Below are 19,368 nucleotides of genomic sequence, written 5' to 3'. Positions count from 1 at the left end.
GTGGACGGGGTCCGACTCTCGGAGGCCCTCACCCTGGAACAGCGCCAAGACTGCCGAGTCCTCCTGCTCCAGTTCTCCACCCTGTTCTCCCTCACCCCAGGGGTCTCCCCCTGGTGCTTACACGACGTGGACACTGGAGACAGTCCTCCTATCCGCCATCGGGCCTACCGCGTACCAGATCGGGTACGGGCCTGCATCCAAGAGGAGGTGGCCAAGATGCTCACACTCGGGATCATCGAGCCCTCAGACAGCCCCTGGGCCAGCCCAGTGGTACTGGTCCCCAAAGCGGCCGCCCCCGGCGCCACGCCGGAGCTCCGGTTCTGCGTCGACTACCGGGGCTTGAATGCGGTCACCAGAACAGACGCACACCCCATCCCCCGAGCAGATGAACTAATCGACCGCATGGGAGCTGCCCGCTACCTCAGCATCTTCGACCTGACAGCGGGCTACTGGCAGATCGGTCTCACACCCCGGGCCCAAGAACGATCGGCATTCTCTACCCCTGACGGCCACTATAACTTCAAGGTCATGCCATTCGGCATGAAGAATGCGCCAGCAACATTTCAGCGGCTAGTAAACCAGGTCCTGGCAGGACTCGAAGGATTCAGCGCCGCCTACCTGGACGATATCGCTGTGTACAGCCACCACTGGTCCGACCACCTCCACCACCTCCGAGAGGTGCTACAGGCCCTCCAACGAGCTGGCCTCACGATCAAGGCCAGCAAATGCCAAATTGGCCAGGGGTCCGTGACCTATCTCGGGCACCAGGTGGGAAGCGGTCTGGTGGCCCCGCTGCAACTCAAGATCGCTGCCATCCAGTCGTGGCAGCCCCCCATCACCCAGACCGAGGTCCGCGCCTTCCTGGGACTCACAGGCTACTACCGACGGTTCGTGAGGGACTATGGCAGCATCGTAGGGCCCCTCACGGAACTCACCTCTAAGAACCAACCCAAGGAGGTCAACTGGACCCCAGACTGTCAAGCGGCCTTCGAGAAGCTAAAGGCCGCCATGTGCTCCGCCCCGGTGCTCCAGGCCCCCGACTACAGCCGGGAATTTATCGTCCAAACAGATGCCTCCGACCACGGCGTTGGGGCAGTCCTTTCCCAGCTGAACCCCGAAGGACTTGACCAGCCAGTGGCTTTCATCAGCAGACGGCTCCTGGCCCGAGAACGACGCTGGAGCACCATCGAGAGGGAGGCCTTCGCCGTGGTGTGGGCCCTCAAAAAGCTACGGCCTTATCTCTTCGGCACCCACTTCCGGGTCCAGACCGATCATCGACCCCTGCAATGGCTCATGCAGATGCGGGGGGAAAACCCGAAACTACTACGTTGGTCCATCTCCCTGCAGGGGATGGACTTCACTGTGGAACATCGACCCGGCCAAGACCACGCCAACGCGGATGGCCTGTCCCGCTTTTTCCGCCTCGACGAGGAAAGTCCCCAAGAAGATGGGTGACTCTCCCCGCCTTCAGCTGGGGGGGACGCATGTTGGACAGGCCACATGAAGGGCTCGCTCCCTCCCCGCAGGACAGGGGCCGGGCCACCGTCAGCACCATTGCCCGGCCCAGCCGCCATCTTGGACACGGCACCACGGGGCCGTGCGGCCTCAGCCCGACCCCAACCCTGGGCCTGGCCAGGCCCCGACATCCCGGCACCACCCTCCACCCAGGAGGTGAACGGCCCACTTGGCAGGTCAATGGGAGTACGAAGTGTCGATGGCTCTCCCCCGCCAGGTGCCGAGCACCCCCAGCCTCCTCGGGCGCTGGCTCCACCCCCCTGCTGGGTGTCTGGACTCCCTCATCCCGGACCTCCCGACCTCCAAGAGCGAGGGTCCGGACATCAAAGGGCGCCAGACCTATAACTGAGGCAGCCCCAGGACAGGAAGGCAGTTGTATCCTGGAGTCGAGAGACACCGCGACGAACTCATCCTTGACGGACTGTTGGCGCTGCCACAGCCCTGACTTGTGAACTATTGTCCTGCCTGCTGGCGCTGCCGCGGCCCTCTGCAACCTTCATCCTCGTGGGACCTGCTGGCGCTGCCGCGGCCCTTTGCAACCTGCATTCTCGTGGGACCTGCTGGCGCTGCCGCGGCCCGTTGTAACCTTCATCCTCGTGGGACCTGCTGGCGCTGCCGCGGCCCTCTGCAACCTTCATCCTCGGGGGACCTGCTGGCGCTGCCGCGGCCCTTTGTAACCTGCATTCTCGTGGGACCTGCTGGCGCTGCCGCGGCCCGTTGTAACCTTCATCCTCGTGGGACCTGCTGGCGCTGCCGCGGCCCTTTGCAACCTGCATTCTCGTGGGACCTGCTGGCGCTGCCGCGGCCCGTCGTAACCTTCATCCTCGTTGGGACCTGCTGGCGCTGCCGCGGCCCGTGCCACCGACGACCTCTTCGGGACCTGCCGGCGCTGCCGCGGTCTGACCCCTCCGAACACCGAGCTCGAGGATTGTGAGCTATCACCGTTACACACCCGTACCCGTGGGTACCAAGACTGTCCCGCTACCCCCTTCCCTTACTAGAGACTAGAATTGAGAGGACCATCGTGTCCTGATCGCCCTGTATCGTACCACTCTACTACCCGAAGTGCCTATAAAAGGTGTTACCATAAGCTTTGTGTGGTGTCCATCTGTGGGGGGGGAAGTTACCTGTCTGTGCGATCACTGTGCTCGGCCGACCCTCCAGGTCCCCGTCTAACAGGGTACAAATAAAACAAAGAATGATAATTAATTGCATACATTCAGCAAGTTCTCATACCAAGCAAATAAGTAAAGAGCAGAAAGAAAAAAAAGAGGAGGAATGGCTATATATATATCTAGGGAAGCCCCCGGTTCACACAAAGAAGTCCCATATGTGGCCAAATTTTTGCAATGAACGTATAGCTCTAGTTTTGGCCAGTGCTTATTTCCTCTCATAAATGTCTTTCATAAGAGCCAACCATTCAATAAAAGTAGGAGGGTTAGGCAAGATCGATACTCTCGCAATATAAAGAAGGGCAGCAACTAGTACAATAGATAAAAAGCTCCTAATGGCGAGATTATCACACGCATTAAACCTCAGCATGATCTCTTTATTAGTAAGAGATAGACTAGAACCCAAACATTGATCAATATATTGCGTAACCCTCTCCCAAAAATCACAAAACATAGGACAAATGCAGAACATATGGAGGATGTCGGCCACCCTTTGACCATACTTAGGACAGCATGATTTATCTACACCATCTATAACAGGCCCCTGTAATTGTTGTTGCCATTTACTGATCCTTTCAGGAGTATATTATAGCATGCAGATAGTTTGAAACTGTTGCAGCTTTAGACTTATAGAGTGAATGGAGTTATCAAAAGTGTCCGAAGCAGAAAGGATCTCAGAAGTATCAGTGATAATACCTAATGTCGGACTCCATTTAGAAGCTAAATGACAGGTATCCTCACATCTAAAATGACAGAGCTGTAGATATGTTGAACTAATTTGGCTTTGAGCAAGAGATTTAAGAAGTATGTCATTAGTTCATGAGAATGTGGAAGTTGTTGTTTTAGAAAGTAATCTCTAATTTGTAAATATCTAAAAAAAAGATTGTTGTGGGAGACCAAAAGAGTGTTGTAAAGATGCAAAGATAGAAAAACCGTTGTGATCGTATAGCTGGCCTAGTCTTTCAATTCCACACCTTGCCCAACTACAAGCAGTAAGAGCATGAAATATGCTCAGGTGAATTGGATTATTCCAGAATTTAAAATAATCATGTTGTATAAGATCTTTGAGAGTAAGGGCCAGATGTAGGTAATGTTAGTTTTCCGATTCTTAAATGCCGACTCATACCGAATCGGTATTTCCGAATCGGAAAATGGTATGTAGGTAAAAAATCGGTAAAAGTTACCGATTCGGAATGACTCGGTATCTGACTTCGGTATATTCCGAATCGGTAATTTCCGAATCGGTAAATTCCGAATCGTTAAAACACATTTATTCCTATGGGCGTCCTGGCCCATAGGAATGAATGGGTTTTACCGATTCGGAATTTACCGTTTCAAAAATTACCGATTCGGTAAATACCGATTCGGTAAATACGGAATCGGAAGTTTGAAAATCGACATGTGAGCCTGCCAACCAATCAGGGACACCCTACACACCCCACAACCAAGGCCCTGAGAAACCAACCAATCAGAATGAAGCACCCCTCCCCAGTACCTGAGAGTGGCCACACCCATGCAGGTGCACAGCAACTGAACAAACAATTGAGCTGAGGTGAGAGGAGCTGAGCATCCAGAGCCAAGCACTGCAACAGAATGGAGTCTCAGGAAGGGCAAAAGGATAGTGGGGAGAGCAAAAGAAAGATAAAGTTCAGCCCAGCAGAACTGCAGGTGGCTGAAGAAGAAATTGTAAGTCACTCCAACCAAATATTTGGCAAACAGTCTCTGCATGTTGCAGAGTCTGTGAAGAGGAACATATGGCTTAGCATACAGGGCAAAGTCAATGCCATTGGTGTGACGCACCGGGAGATCGAGGACATAAAAAAGCGATGGTATGACCTGCGCATCAAAACCAAAAATAAGATTGCTGCCCAAAAAAAGGATGCTGGTGTGACAGGAGGTGGCAGGAGCAAAGCACCAAAACTGTCTGAGATGGAGGAGCTTGTTGAAACAACCATGGAGCCAGAATGCCTCCATGGGATTGGAGACCTGGACAGTACAGCGAGAGCAACAAATAAACAAGGTAGGATGCATGTACCCTAATCCACAATCATTTCCCTGAACCCGTACCCCACTGTGTAGGATCATTACACTGCAGAACAGCTCATACATGGGGCCAGCAATGCATCATGGTAGACGTAGTCATGAGTACATACATGCAATGCATACACCACAAGGCTCAGCAAGGCATGCCACACACATCTCCAAACACACAATATACACTGGGCAAAGGTGTGTAAACAATTTATTTAAGAACTACACACAGGTGAACAACAACATTGACCCTATGTCAATTTGATTCCACAGGAGAGTCCTCACGCAGTACAGCAGCAGCAAGGGAGGAGAGGGCACCAGCAACTAAGAGAAGAGAAAAAGAGAAACACAGCACAGGTCATAGCGCTGTAGAAGGAGGCAACAACACCACCCAGGAAGCTTCATCACCAGAGCGAGCCTCAACACCTGTCCCGCTATCACCTCTGTTGTTTGGATCTCCTGAATTGTTAAGCACACCGCTTACACCCAAAGCAACGTCCAGGTCGTCCATGCAGGGAAGGGCAAGTAGGCCTGATGCGCCCCCTCAGAGGATCCTGCAAACCTCTGATGAGGAGGATGAGGATATTACAAATCAAACAATTGCACCTGTGGCTGACAAGGCCAGACCACAGATTTCAGCAGGCGCTGTGCGCACCAGTGTCCTTGGCAGGAGGGCACGTGAGGGTGGCGATGAGCAGGAAGGTGGGAGCGTATTCTGTGGCCTGGAGGCCACAATGGTCAAAGTTCAGGGAATGCAGGCCAAGGCACTGATGGCCGTGCATAGGCAGGTGCGCAGCATGAACAATAAAATGACAAACTGGACAAGGGAATAGGCCACATTGCATGTAGTTTGGAGGCAATTTCCATGGGGATGACAGACATCTCTACATACATGGGTGTACTGTCTGATAAGTTGGACAGGGATCACCTACAGCGTCGCAGGGAGCGGCAGTATATGCGGCAGCAGTCACAGGCACTGAACAGATTTGGTACAGCTACATAACTACTTTGCCGACGCTCAATATCCATGCAGGATGCAATTGTGCACTGCTGCACAGACTTGACACGGGGCATGGGAAGAGTGACCTCTGCGATGGAGCAGATGCTCACCACCCACACAGGCAATGCTGGTGACACAGGTGTGGAGGAGACAGAGGGGTCCACCAGCAGGAGTGGCTCCAGCACACCTGTACCAGAGGTGCGCAGGAGCGTCAGGCGCAGCCATGCTGAGTCAGGCCCCAGCCGAGATAGTGAAACACAGGCACATCAATCCCGCAATGTAGTGCATGGGAGTAAGCAGTGAACATTGTCGAAAATCCACAGGACTGCACACAGTGACAGCAACTGAGCACTAGCAGTCATGGACATGGACATTGGTGGACAATGGCTTTTCCTATGTAATGATGATGTAGTGAACATTAAACTACACTCGTCAAACACTATGCCTGTCTGTGTGTCATACATTACCTAGAAATATCGACGTGTAATCTCTGTCCGTCTCAATCTTCCATCTGTTGCTGCTGGTCCTGTTGCTTGGGGGTCTGCATGTTCTTGGTCATCATCAATGTCCTCGTGATGTGTCCCCTCCACCTCTGTGCCTTCTTTGGTGGCAAGATTGTGCAACATGGCACAGGTCACTATTATCTTGCAACACAGGATGGGGGTGTACTATCGTGCACCTCCACTCTTGTGGAGGCAGCGGAACCTGCTCTTGAGGAGTCCAAATGTGCGCTCCACTACGTTGCGAGTTGACCTGTGTGCCACATTATAACGCCTTTCGCCTCTGTTAGTTGGGTTGAGGTACGGTGTGAGCACAAAGGAACGCAGGGCATATGCACTATCGCCTAGGAGGGAATGAGAGGTTTATGAGTTACATACACATGACACATACATCTGCCATTCATATCAGGGTGTGTTATACTTATTTACCTAGCAGATATCCATCTCCAAAGTCTCCAGCAACAAGCCGTGTATATATTCCACAGTTCTGGAAAATGTAGGAGTCGTGCGTGCTCCCAGGAAATTTGGCCACTATGTCTGTGATGATGTTGCCAGCATTGCATATCACCTGCACATTGATGGAGTGCGTTGACTTACGATTTTTGTAGATGTGTTCAGTGGCTGCAGGTGGGCATAGTGGAATGTGGGTGCCATCTATGCAGCCTATCACATGCGGGAAGTGTGCCAGGTCATAGAAGTCAGTTTTTGTTTTAGCAAGTTCCGCAGGTGTGTCAGGGATTCAGATGTAATGTTCCATTCTCTGCGTCATGGCATCCAGGAACTTCCTGAAAAAACGGGACAGGCAGCTCTGGGACACACCACCTACTGCAGCAATCACACTCTGGTAGCTCCCAGGGGCAAGCAGGTGTAGGCTACACAGCACCTGCACATGGGGTGGGATGGCAGGGGCCCTGGGTGTTGGGTGATCCAGGTATGGGTGGAGGTCCCTAATTAAGTCCATGATGGTTCTGGGGTGTAGCCTGTACCTCTGCAGTATCTCAGGCTCAGTCAGTTGGAACAGGGTGATCCTCTGCCTGTACACCTGCTCCTCCCTTCTCCATACCCTCTCACCTGTAGCCTGTAGCCTTTGCCGCCTCACAATCACATAGAATGCCGCCATTCTTGCAACACTGTTGCATTTTGGGCCCTTTTTTATAGCCTGCACCTGGTTACCACCTGCTTTCAGTCCATGGTAAATACCGACTCTAAAATACCGAATTTCATGGAATTCGGTATTTTTGTCCTTTCCTACATCTCGATGGGCATTTTTTACAATTTCTTATTTCCCGATTCGGAAAATAAGAACTCGGTAAATAAGGAATTGGTAAATACCGATTTGGAAAATAAGGAATCGGTAAACACCGATTCGGAAAAAAAGGAATCGGTAAATACCGTTTCGGGTTTTTACCGATTCATATTCATACCCTCAGGCAGACTTCAGACCTGCTGCCCTTTTAGATGGCCTTGAAGACATGGCTCTTCACACATTAATCTTCCTGTCATGCACACCAGCGGTCATACAGCGCCAGGACACCGTTTGGTAACAGTGCGCTTTACAAATGTGAAAAATAAATATTTGTCGATTCGGTACATTTTTCACACCTACATCTCATTTTCCAAATACCGGCCGGTGACGGCCGATTTTACCGATTTTCGGCCGTTACTGACCGGTATTGGCCTACCTACATCGGGCCCTAAGTGAGCAATAATCGAGGATTTCGTGCCGTATGCGGACATGTCCCTAATGGTCTAGATATAGACCCTAATATGGTAGTTTGGATAGTTAATCCTATACAAAAACATTTTGCTATCTATGCCCAATGCATGAGCAAGGCCAAAATATTGTTGTTTATCAGTTAATAAACTTTCGTCCAGTGAATGATGCCTAAAAATAAAGTTTGAAATCAGGAAGTTGTAATCCCCCAGCTTATAGGGGAGTTTGAGAAAGCGTATCACTCGACATGCTTGTTTATAACCCCAAATAAAACTGTTGATAACACCCTCTAGTTTTTGGAAAAATTAATTGGGGACACGTATAGGAATAGCTCGAAACAAATATAAAAACTTAGGCAGGATTGTCATCTTAATTATATTGGACCTACCAATGTTAGTTATTGGAAGTTCCTTCCAACTCTTAAGTTTTTGTATAACCAATTGGAGGAATGGTTCGTAGTTAAATCTTCATATTTGTTTAATAGCAGCAGAAATCCGAACCCCCAAGTAAGTTACAACAGTACAGCCTCCAGTTATAGGTGCAGGCAAATCTAAGTTATGAAGAATTTGGCTTTTATGAGAATTTAATGTATATCCTGAAAAATGGCCAACATTTTTCGCTTCTTCCTGAATTGCACCCAATGCTGTTACTGGGTCAGATGTAAAAACTGCAATATCATCGGCATAAGCAATAGCCTTAAGTTAACACATCCCATTACTAAATGGAATAATATGAGTATTCTGATTTAATGCTTTAATAAATGACTCAATATATAAGGCGAAAAGCAAGGGAGAAAGTGGGCACCCCTGCCGGGTACCAACGACATATCTGAAAAGGAGCAGAGTGAAAGTTGGTATATAAGAGTTTAGCCTGTGGATTAATATATAGCGCACGGATCCATTTCAGAAAACGGCCTGGTAGACCGTTATTAATCAATGTCTTCCATAATGCATCCCACATGACGGGATTGAATGCTTTTTCAGTGTCTAACAGGACCATCCCCAGATTGCGAGATGTCCTGTTAGCAATGTTGAACGCTGTTATAGCTGTAATAACATGAGCAGTACTATCTCTACCGATTATAAACCCATGTTAGTGATCGGAAACAAGGTCCGACATATAGGGCGCCAACCGGTTAGCCAGTAAAAAAAATTAGCATTGGAATTAATGAGGGATATTGGGCAATAAGACCGCCACAATCAGTCACAGCTGTCCCTTTGTTAAGAAAGAAAACGATGTTGGTCATAACCCAGGACTTAGGATCTTCCATATATTCCCCAATCTGGTGTATGACATAATAAAGTAACGGGAGAATAGAGCTTTTTAAGGTTTTATAAAATTATATTGGCAAAGTATCATCCCCAGCAGCCTTGCTAGAAGGCAGCACAGCTATAGCAGATGTAATTTCTTCATCAGTAATATCTTGTTGAAGAGAGAGAGGATCACCAAGTTGTGAGTGTTCTTCCAGTGCAGTTGTATCCATGTCACCGGGCAGAGTGTAAGGCTGTGTATAGAAATGAGTGAATTGCTCTAGAATTGAATCAGGGGAAGTATGTAATTGGTCATCTCTGCTCTTTATCGAGTCTATCCGTGTTTTAGATTTTTTATCCTTAATCTGGTACACTAAAATTCTCCCAACCTGATCCCCATACTTATATTGATGAGAACGATTTTTGTTAAAGGCAGCTGCACTCTTTTCTTTGACCTTCCTGCTCAGAAGCAAGTGCGTATTTATTAGAGAAGCATATATAAGATCACTATTTGGGCCGCTAGACATAAGTTCCTCCACGTGCGCAATTTCTAATTTTTTTCAATGTATCACAAGGTGCATTCAGACCATTTTGATATGTTTTATTTAGATGATAAATGTACTGTTGAGTGGAACCCCGTTTATAAGCTTCCATTATGTCCCATACAAAAAAAGGAGAAGCTGTGTCAATATTGGATTGTAAGAAATCGATAAGAAACCCCTTGAGTATATTTTATAAATTCTGGATCAGTCAGCAAGTATCTAGGAAATCAAAAAGGCTGATTACTCTTATCCTCAACTACTACCTGAAAACTGGTCATGACCGGATTATGATCAGATGTTATCCGTGGGCAGACCTCTATCTGTGCTATTGCTAAGATACTATGACTAACGAAGGCCAGATCTATTCTTGTCGATGGGGCGCAGAATAGTAAGTAAATCCCGGTAGAGAAGGATATAGCGTCCGCCATAAGTCTGAAAATCCATGAAGACGAGCCAATTCATGAATTGACTCTCGAACCCTCTGCATTCTGAAAATAAAGAAAGAAACCTCCACTCAAGTGTCAAAAGTCAAGAACAGAACATGAAGTGACAAGAGGAAAGGGCCACTAGATATTGTCTGTTAATGTCATTCTTTAGAGTTCTGCTGCAGTCTAGAAAGTGCCAGCTTTGCCTCCTGGTCTGAATAGTAGATCTGTGAGCGGCCATCATTTATAAACTTCAGTTGAGCCGGTTCTTGTAGGTAGACCAAGGCACCAAGCTTCTTCCAAGAATCAATAAGCTGTTGCATCCTCCATCTTTTATCCATCGTATTCTTACATAGATCTGATTTTACCATAATAGAAAATGATTCAACTACCACCGGTGTAGTAGGTCGGGCTTTGATAGCAATAGCCTGACGCAGTAGGAAGTTGCCTAAATAGATAAGGATCGGTTGCGGCAACGAAAGTCAGACTGATTTGTTTGATTAAGAAAAATTGTCAGCCTATGGACTTGTTGAATTTGAGAGTCCCAGTCCCAATCATCAGGGAAGGCCTTCTGAAATAGCTGAACAATGAAGGCTTGTGGATCAGAACCTTCTTTGCCTTCCGGGATCCCAAATACTCTCAAATTATTCCGGCGTAGCCGGTTTTCCAAATCTTCGATTTTCCCTGGTAAGGATATAAGTTGACTGTCATGGTCGCGGACAAGGTTAGTAGAAGGTGATATCGCATCCTCATTGCCAGACAATTGTTGCTGTAATACACTATACTGGCTCAGAAAGGCACACATTAAGCAGCATACAGTATGCACACAAATCTCAGAGATATTTTATGGAGACTTGTGTTCGTAGAAAATCTTCTTTATTCTTGAACCACACAGCCAAAGCGTTTCCCCCACAGGGGCTTCTTCAGGGCTAGAGTGGAATATTTAATTCCACATTCTTGCGTGTAAGTAGGTAATCCTCCACAATTCAGTGTTTGTTCTGTGATCCTTGTCATTGTAGCTTTATTGGCGAGTTATCCAATGAATAGAGGAGGGGTTATGTAAAACCATCCTGCACTCCAAACATTCCAAGCGGTATACACCCAAACGTCCGTTTATTCCATATTCTGCAATCTTATCCACATACGGCGGAAGCGGCGATCTGATAGTCAGCCAAAGTCCGAAAACACGTTGCTGTAATACCATCACCTTGTTAGTAAGTACAGCCACCTTGCTAGTTACTGCAGTTAGTGACTGCTGAATCCTGGCATTGTCCACCCTAAGCTGTATATAGTGCTCCTGTGCTTCAGTTCTTTGTACGGATAGGGCCTGTAGAATTGAACTTAACAATGGCTCTGATGTTAGCTCCACCCCGAATGCATTTTTAACTGTATTTGCTGCCAAAGCACTACTCACAGTTACAGATGCCTCCTTCACAGGTTGTATTGGACCAGCCGGATCAACAATGAGAGAGCCCCCAGTAGGACCTGACATCTTTTAATGAATGCTTCATTGTAATTTGAGAACAAGAGGTGTTTTTGACCACTGATGAGTACAGGGGCCTGCCCAGAGCCAGATACTCGCAAGACAATAGCTTTAACTTCTCCCTTCGAAGTCACCCATTTGCGTAAAGGACTATCCTGGTTCTATACTTTTGATTATGCTATTGCTAGTGCATTACCTTTTTGATGTGTTCTTCTAATAGGTTCAGTAGTTTGACTGAAAGATCTCACCTGTTTAGTAATTTTGAAATTAAGTTTTTTCTTTTTTGTGGATGAAAGGTTAACAGCCTCCTCGGGTGAATGACAAAGTGAATCATCTATGTTCATCATAACTGAAGAAGTAGATAGCATATCAACTTTAATAGCCTGTTGCTCATTGTGCTGTTGATCACTGTCCAAAATAGGTAAGTCTGCCAGGGCCAGGGCTGAAGGTTGCAGAGGTTCTAAAGAGGGTGTATCCACCTTCCCAGCAATTTCAGTTTCAAAATGTGTTAACCCAGATAATAAGCCACTCACAGGCTGCAAAGTAGTTCTCCTATTGTCAGTTGGGTCGCTTAAGACAGGTTCACCCAGAGCTGGTAACTGATCAACTGACTGTATTAGCATTGGTGAAAGTGTAATATCAGTTATGTGTGTTATGTCTATTACACATAAGCCTGTGGAGCCAATGAGTTGACAGCGATATCACTCGCCTCTGACTGGGATAAATGGGACAGTCGCTTACTTGCTGGCACAGATGAAGACATCACAGACCCGTAGAAAGCACCCCTTCGGGGTGTAGCACAGCCATATTTCCTGAAGGGGATTCCGGCTCTGTATCACAGGCCAAATCGCAGGCTACATCAGGTGAGCCGTCAAGCCTGCACTGGACCGCCTCCATTACAATATCAGCCATGGCGGCTTCTGAAGCGGTAGTACGGAAATCCACAGCCTTCCCCGAGTAGAGTAGCTTCATTACCGGTCTGCCAACTCGAGGCGCTTTCTTCTTGCTCGTGCCGCTGGTCGACTCCATTGTAAGATTGGTAGCAGAAGTCGTGGCGGAGTTTCTGTTTGAGCGTCCACCTCACTGTGCATTGACCGTAGGAGGAGCAATGGGATGCGAGACAGAAGGCAGGCAGGCAGCCAGGGCCACTAGAGCACAGAGCACTGCTGACCGATTGTTAGACTTGGCATCTTCTGGCGTGTTTCACCCGAGTTTTTGCTTTCTGCCCTCCCGGTTTTGACATTGTTTTTGCTGGTATACCTTTTCGGTGCGCTTTTCGCACTGCTGATCAGTGGTAAAGCACTGGTGCTCCTGTGGTAAATTGTGTTATGATTGGATGTGTGACTTACTTGTCAGTCCCCAGTAATGGGCCCTGCGGGAACGGGTCTTGTGAGTCCACCGATACTCGTGGGCCTGCAGCACGGATTGTGCCACCCAAGTATGTAGCCCGAGAAAGGTATAAGTGAAGAAAGTTTGCTGTGCCTGAACTCAGCATTTAAAGACGCAGCCTTTAGCGAGGGTGCTCTTTTCATTCTGAGTTCATAAAGGCCCCCTTTAGAAAATGTGTATTATTTTGCTCTGTCATCCCGTGAGCCTCTGCTGGAATGTGGATTGCCTGTCTGTTTTTTGGACGACAGATGGCTAGGGAGCAGGGTGGGTCCCGATAGTGTATGTAGGTCAGAATAGGGCTAAATAGACCTGGATTACGATGGGGGAAGAGGGAGGGGATTTCCTTGCACCCAAAGGGCCTGGTCTGCCTCGACAAAGCCATCTCCACCTCCTGCCAGGAATTCACACCAAATGGTTTTGGCTGGACACCGACAACCTCTGCCTGGCAGATCAAATGATTTTTGTGTACAAATACTGGGTCCCAGACCCGTGAACTTGAGAACTGATCTGGATCAAGAAGACTGCACAGAAGAAGAGCCGCAGAAACTGCTGAAGGGAACGGCCACTTTGCTGGGCTGACCTGCAGTGACTGCTTCTGTCTTGGGTAGTGAAAGGCCTGGACTGGACTTTCTGCAACCAAATTGGTGAGACTCTCCAAGGGCTTGAGCTAGAGCTTGCCCCCTGTTCACAAAATCTCAGAAACAGCAAAGACTTCAGGTTCTTTGACCCGCAGCACTGGGGACTGTGTGTGTGGTGCTGCCACCCGAAGAACGCCACACGTAAACGTCTACGACAACCCTGCCAAACCCGTGTCCTGAAGGCAGTGCAGAGGGCACGCCGCAACTCTGCATCGCAACCCTGGTCTCACCAGTGATGCCTGCTGATGCCATCATCGAGCTGCTGCTCGCACCGCGACCTGTGGGCACCGCACTCCGCACCGCCTTGCTTCACGCTGAAGCTTTGGCACCGCAGAGGGCACTGCCTCCATGCCTTACCGCGACCCTGGTCTCACCGACGACGCCTGCTGATGCCATCACCGAGCCGCTGCTCGCAGCGTGACCTGTGAGCCCGCACTCTGCACCACCTTGCTACACGACGACGCCGTGGCCTTTCTGATGCCGCCACTTCCATCCGAAAGCAACACTGCTGCCTGCACCATGGTTTGGGGGCCCGCTCGTAAGTTGCACGACGCACCGCCCTCATCCCACACCGCAGCCTTGGCCTACCGATGCCGGCGCCATTGACTCTAGTTTGTCTGCCGACGACAGAGATTCAGCAACGACAACGCCGCTGCTTGCACCGTGACCTGCTAGCACCGTGACGAGCACCGCCTCCATCTCGCACCGCGACCCTGGTCTCACCAACTATGCCATCTGATGCCCCTACCGAGCCGCTGCTCGCACCGCAACCTGGGGGAACCGCAAGCCACACCGCTGCGCTTTACACCGCAGCACACGATGCCTGTTGGCGCCAGCGCTCCGGATCCCATTAGAAAGGAGCTCGACCTGCAACGCAAGTGACTTCCAGGGCCCCTTCGCCCTGCATCTCTGAAAGGTACTGTTTGTGGGTCTTCCCGACTCCGTAATTGGCCTGCAACCCTGAGGTCAGCCAGAACTGTTTTTGGATTTGTTGTTCACGATGCTGTGATAGCCCCGGACGGAGCTATCGACATCAAGGAACTATTTTAAAGCATATTTTGATAAGAGAAGATTTTGAAGTATAGTATTGTGGATTTTTATCGTATTTGGTCTTGTCTTAAGTATATAAAAATTGGATATTTTTCTAATCTGGTGTGGTGTTCTTGTGTAGCGCGTACACTCTTTTACTGTTGGTTATGTGCAATGCTTTACACACTGCCTCTAAGATACGCCTGGCTATTCATGCCACGCTACCAAGGGGGTGAGCACGGGTTATTTTAGGAGTGTAACTCCCTTATGCTTACTAGAGTGGTGGTTTCTGCCTCGCTTTGGCGTAAGTCTCAACAAGCCGGAAATCCCATTTCTAACACCGGTCTGTCGATGGATGCAGCACCGGGTGTTCCCGAAGAGGAATAGATATTGGGCATCACGTCGGAACATCAGAAGTAAGTAATATTGTGATGCTTTAAAGTTTTTAGCTTTGCATTTCTGAAGTAAGTAAAGAGTGGTGTTTTCTCTCTTGTTGCGATTAGTATTCAGTAGTAGCAAGACAAGTAGCGTTCAGCATTCAGGAGCATTCAGGAGCACTCCTAGGAACCTGCTCCTCACGGCAGAGTCAATCCGCCATCTTCCTTTCTCCATTCTTACACTTTTGTATCTAATGAGAATTCTAAAGCAGCCATTAGGACTGGGAAGAACACTAAATTACAAACCACTTGTTATAGATGTGGACACTTTCAGTCTGTCTGTAGAAGTCTGTGTAATTGTGCTAAATTTAACACACATAATCCTGCTTTCCGGAGAGATATCAGTAACTTTAATGCAGTCAAAGAAAATGTACAGGATTACTGTAGTAAAACTGACCTCCAGAGAGGTGCTGTTACGGTTAAAATGGTTGAAACAGAGCAGTTCAGGATTGTGGTAAAAAAAATCAAATATTCTACTGAATGTGAACTGTAACCAGAAAGGTGCTGAGCTGCGATATGTGGACATTTTTATCCAAGTCGTGGCAGATACTGATGCTCCTTTCAGTATTTTGTGTGATAAAACTTTATTATCTTTTTTGAATAATTATTTTAAACCGGAAGCTCCTGATATTTCTCCTCAGGCGTTTGGGACAAGGAAATTGATTTGTTAGGATATTTTTTTACTCTGCAGTAAAAAATTTGGGTAGGTGTATCCCTACTAATTACTAATACCACAGGTAACTCTCTGCTAATGTATGGCCTGAATAAATGTAAGCCACAGTCCATTGAAAAACTATTATGGGTTTCTTTTCGTGACTGAGAGAAAGAATAAAAACGCTTGTGAATATAAAATGGTGCAGAGAAAAACTTTGTGGTGAAAAAATATTAAGCATGTGTATAGTGTGATATTGGATCTAAAGTGATTGTTTAAGGCACACAAAGGTGGCTTAGAATCCCTGGATTCACTGGTAGTATAGCAGGTGATTTGTTGTAGTTTAGGTAATTTCACACTTTGTTATTTGTCGAGGGCCTTGAGCCACATACGTTTACTGGGTCACTTTGTTGTCAATGTGTCAGCAACCCACTGTCAGTGTCATTCAGGTCTTCCGGTATGTCCTGGTAGGCTGCACGGTACTGGTCTAGAACTGAATGGGCTGCCATGATTCAGTCTTGAAAGAGCTTAGCCAAAGTGTTTAATACATTTTGTCTAGGGGAGACCACCACGGCCCATAACTGCCCATAACCACGGGAAGTGGGGCTCACTTCCTCAAACAGTGCAATGGGGCACTCGTTTTACCATTGTTGGTAAGCCAGGTGTGCTATATTATTTGTTTCCCATTAGTTGAATTGAGTAGCTAGGATTGGGTGTACCTGAGGCCTATATGCCTTCAAGTCTTATTCGGGTTTGACACTCAAATGAGTGCCACCCATCAAAAGTGGTGGCTCTTTCTGTGTATCTTTATGTCCGCTAACAACTATTTACATAAGTCGCCATTAGTTTTCCTTATATTTTTATTTGTCTAAGCTTGACATCCTCAGATCATGATTCATCACATCTCCTCTCGCTTCATAGAGAGCCAATCGCATTCGCTGGACTTTCATCTTTTCTACTCATATGTTATATAATTAGCTATTATAATTAATATTAAAAAATATCTAATCACATAGATATATACATTTAAAGACATACATATATATGGGTGTTTGTTCAGGTAAATATAAACATTATTTAATGACTTGCCTGCAATGTAATAAACTCCTGAAGTAAAGGTTGCAAAGTCTACCAGCCTTGTAATGACCTCTGATGTAATGATCACAATGTAATGACTCCTAATATAAGCCTGCCGAAGTAGCTATAGCATATCAACAATCTCCTTGGTTGCCATACTGAAGAAATCCCTGGAATTTGTTAAAGATATTTATTAGGCTGGTTGAGTCATTGGATTATATCAGGCCTCAGTCTTCTTTTCTGGTAATGTGACATGTCTTCCTGATACATATTTCTTAACATGAGTCATAGACACTTGTTGTGTTCCCTTGATGAAAATAGATGCACTGGGACCACACAGCATTTCACATACTCCAGGAAATGTTGCACCTTCTTTGTACAGTTCCTACTTCCGAGAGGATTTCTTTCAATTAGTTTATCTTTCACTTGGTTACTCTTTTTGTATCTGGTGTTGCTGTACTTCGTGCTACAGTTCTTTAATCTATGTGACTTGGCAACATCACATTTCCAATCACATCTTACTGTCACTCCTCTTAGCATCATCTTGAAAGTAAGGCACTTTTACATACCATCACATGTTTCTGCTGAATTTGAAGATATCTTCCCCACTCTGTGCATTCTGCTGTATGTGCCTGATTGTGATGACAGATGCTTCCCCACTCTGTCATTCACTTTGACACTCTGTCAGAGCACCACCTTTCTCCTTGAGGCTAAAAGCTTCCTCTGCTTCTGAGCAGTTCTTGTGTAAAGAAGCTCTTGCCTGGCTCCCTCATATAATCCTAACCACTGATTCCCTAAAAAGTTGGATGAAGCTGTTAGATCATCTGAGGAACAGAACCTTAGCATTTCAGGAAAAATGTCCATGTGGTCTTAATTGAGGAGAAACAGAGAATACATTCCGAGGTACAATCTTGAATGGCCCTCCAACCGCTTCTTCCCCTGTATATGTATCCCGCCTCCCACATTCAAACAACTGCTACCCACGAGAGACAACAGTTCCCTCAAAGTGCTCCATATGAAATAGGCATGCGCCACAATGCATTGTCACTCGTGACTACTTCATAACATAACATGATATTGAAATAAAACAAGGAGGGGAAGCGGCAGCACTCATAGGAACCACGAGACAGAAATGCCTTGCAGATTTGCAGACAAATGGACGTCCACCCCCAGGTGCCATCATGTAGAATAACGGCATATGTTTCAAATATAACAATTCCTAGGCAACTTGAGGGTCTGAAAATTGTCAGGTACATTAACACACATTGGATAAATCTGACAGTGTACTAGGCAAAAAACAGCAACTAAGTTTCAAAAATATATTTGTTCATTTATTTAAAAAAACACATATACACATAAGAATTAAAAACCATGTGATTGAACAAAATTACAATGAATTACAATAATAATGGACACAATATGAAACATAAAATAATGTGAATACAATGCATATATAAAATTAAATAAGAGACTAAACAACAACAGTAGGTAAAAGGTGGCATATGGTCAGTCTTGATGACAAACTTAGTGCCCCACAAAAATGTTCTAAAATGTTCTGCTCCCCACAAAAATGCTAAAAGTTCCCTTTGTTTCTCTCAACACTCTGGAGGCATACGCAACTATTCATTCCTCACAGCGATCTCTCTGCAAAAAACACCCCACCTAACCCAAAATTTCTGGCACCAACCATCACAATGCATTGTTTTCCGGCAACAAAGAGTTTCGAGCATGGTGCATCAATGATGAATTCTTTCAATGTCTGAAAAGCAGACAACATGGCCTCAGTCCAAATAAACTTTTCATTTGTTTTTAAGAAGTGTGGATTTGGGAGTCTCTTGGCAGACCACCAAAGGTGTCAGGGTCACCCTATAGTCCACTGGGGTCCGGAATACAAACTGGGACCAACGCTGGAGCCAGAGAGAAAGGATATTTATTATAATCTCATGAGATGGAGAGGTGCCTCAACAACAGACACCCACAGCTGTCTGAGGCGGCAGTCTGTTAGAATGGTCTTACTTCACAACTTATATACTCTTTATCCTGCCCCAGGCATGTAAGGGAGTTGTACCAATAACACTTTTTTACATTCCTAAACAAATGGAGAATCTGGAGGAAAGCTATGTAACATGTGCCTCCCCAGTTCTCGTGAAGCCAAGTGTACGCCTTTGTTTCGCACACAAAGTAGGTGTTTGGGGAGGCAACCAGGGGCGGTGGCGATGTCGTATTCAGAGTCATTGTCACGACGCAAGAGCTGTCCCCAACCTACTCGGTTCCCAAGGCTCTGATACACATTAGTCCAGAAATGCGAACAACAGCTTGCGGTGGGGTCTGCTTGAGGAGTGTCCTTGTTTTGAAGCTGGAGAAGCGTGTTCTACTGGTAGAGTCGAATACCAGAATTTCCTCCTTCTTGTCCTTAGACATGCTTGTAGAACTGTTCTTTGGGCAAACAGCATTGTCTGTCTTTTTCTGCCAGAACTCATCTTGCAATTGTTGGAGAGTGATGTCGACAAGGCC

The sequence above is a fragment of the Lissotriton helveticus genome, chromosome 3_2, assembly GCF_964261635.1.
Source record: "Lissotriton helveticus chromosome 3_2, aLisHel1.1, whole genome shotgun sequence".
In the NCBI taxonomy this organism is placed as follows: Eukaryota; Metazoa; Chordata; class Amphibia; order Caudata; family Salamandridae; genus Lissotriton; species Lissotriton helveticus.
The sequence above is the reverse complement of the archived record's forward strand: the minus strand, read 5'-3'. Positions refer to the sequence as shown.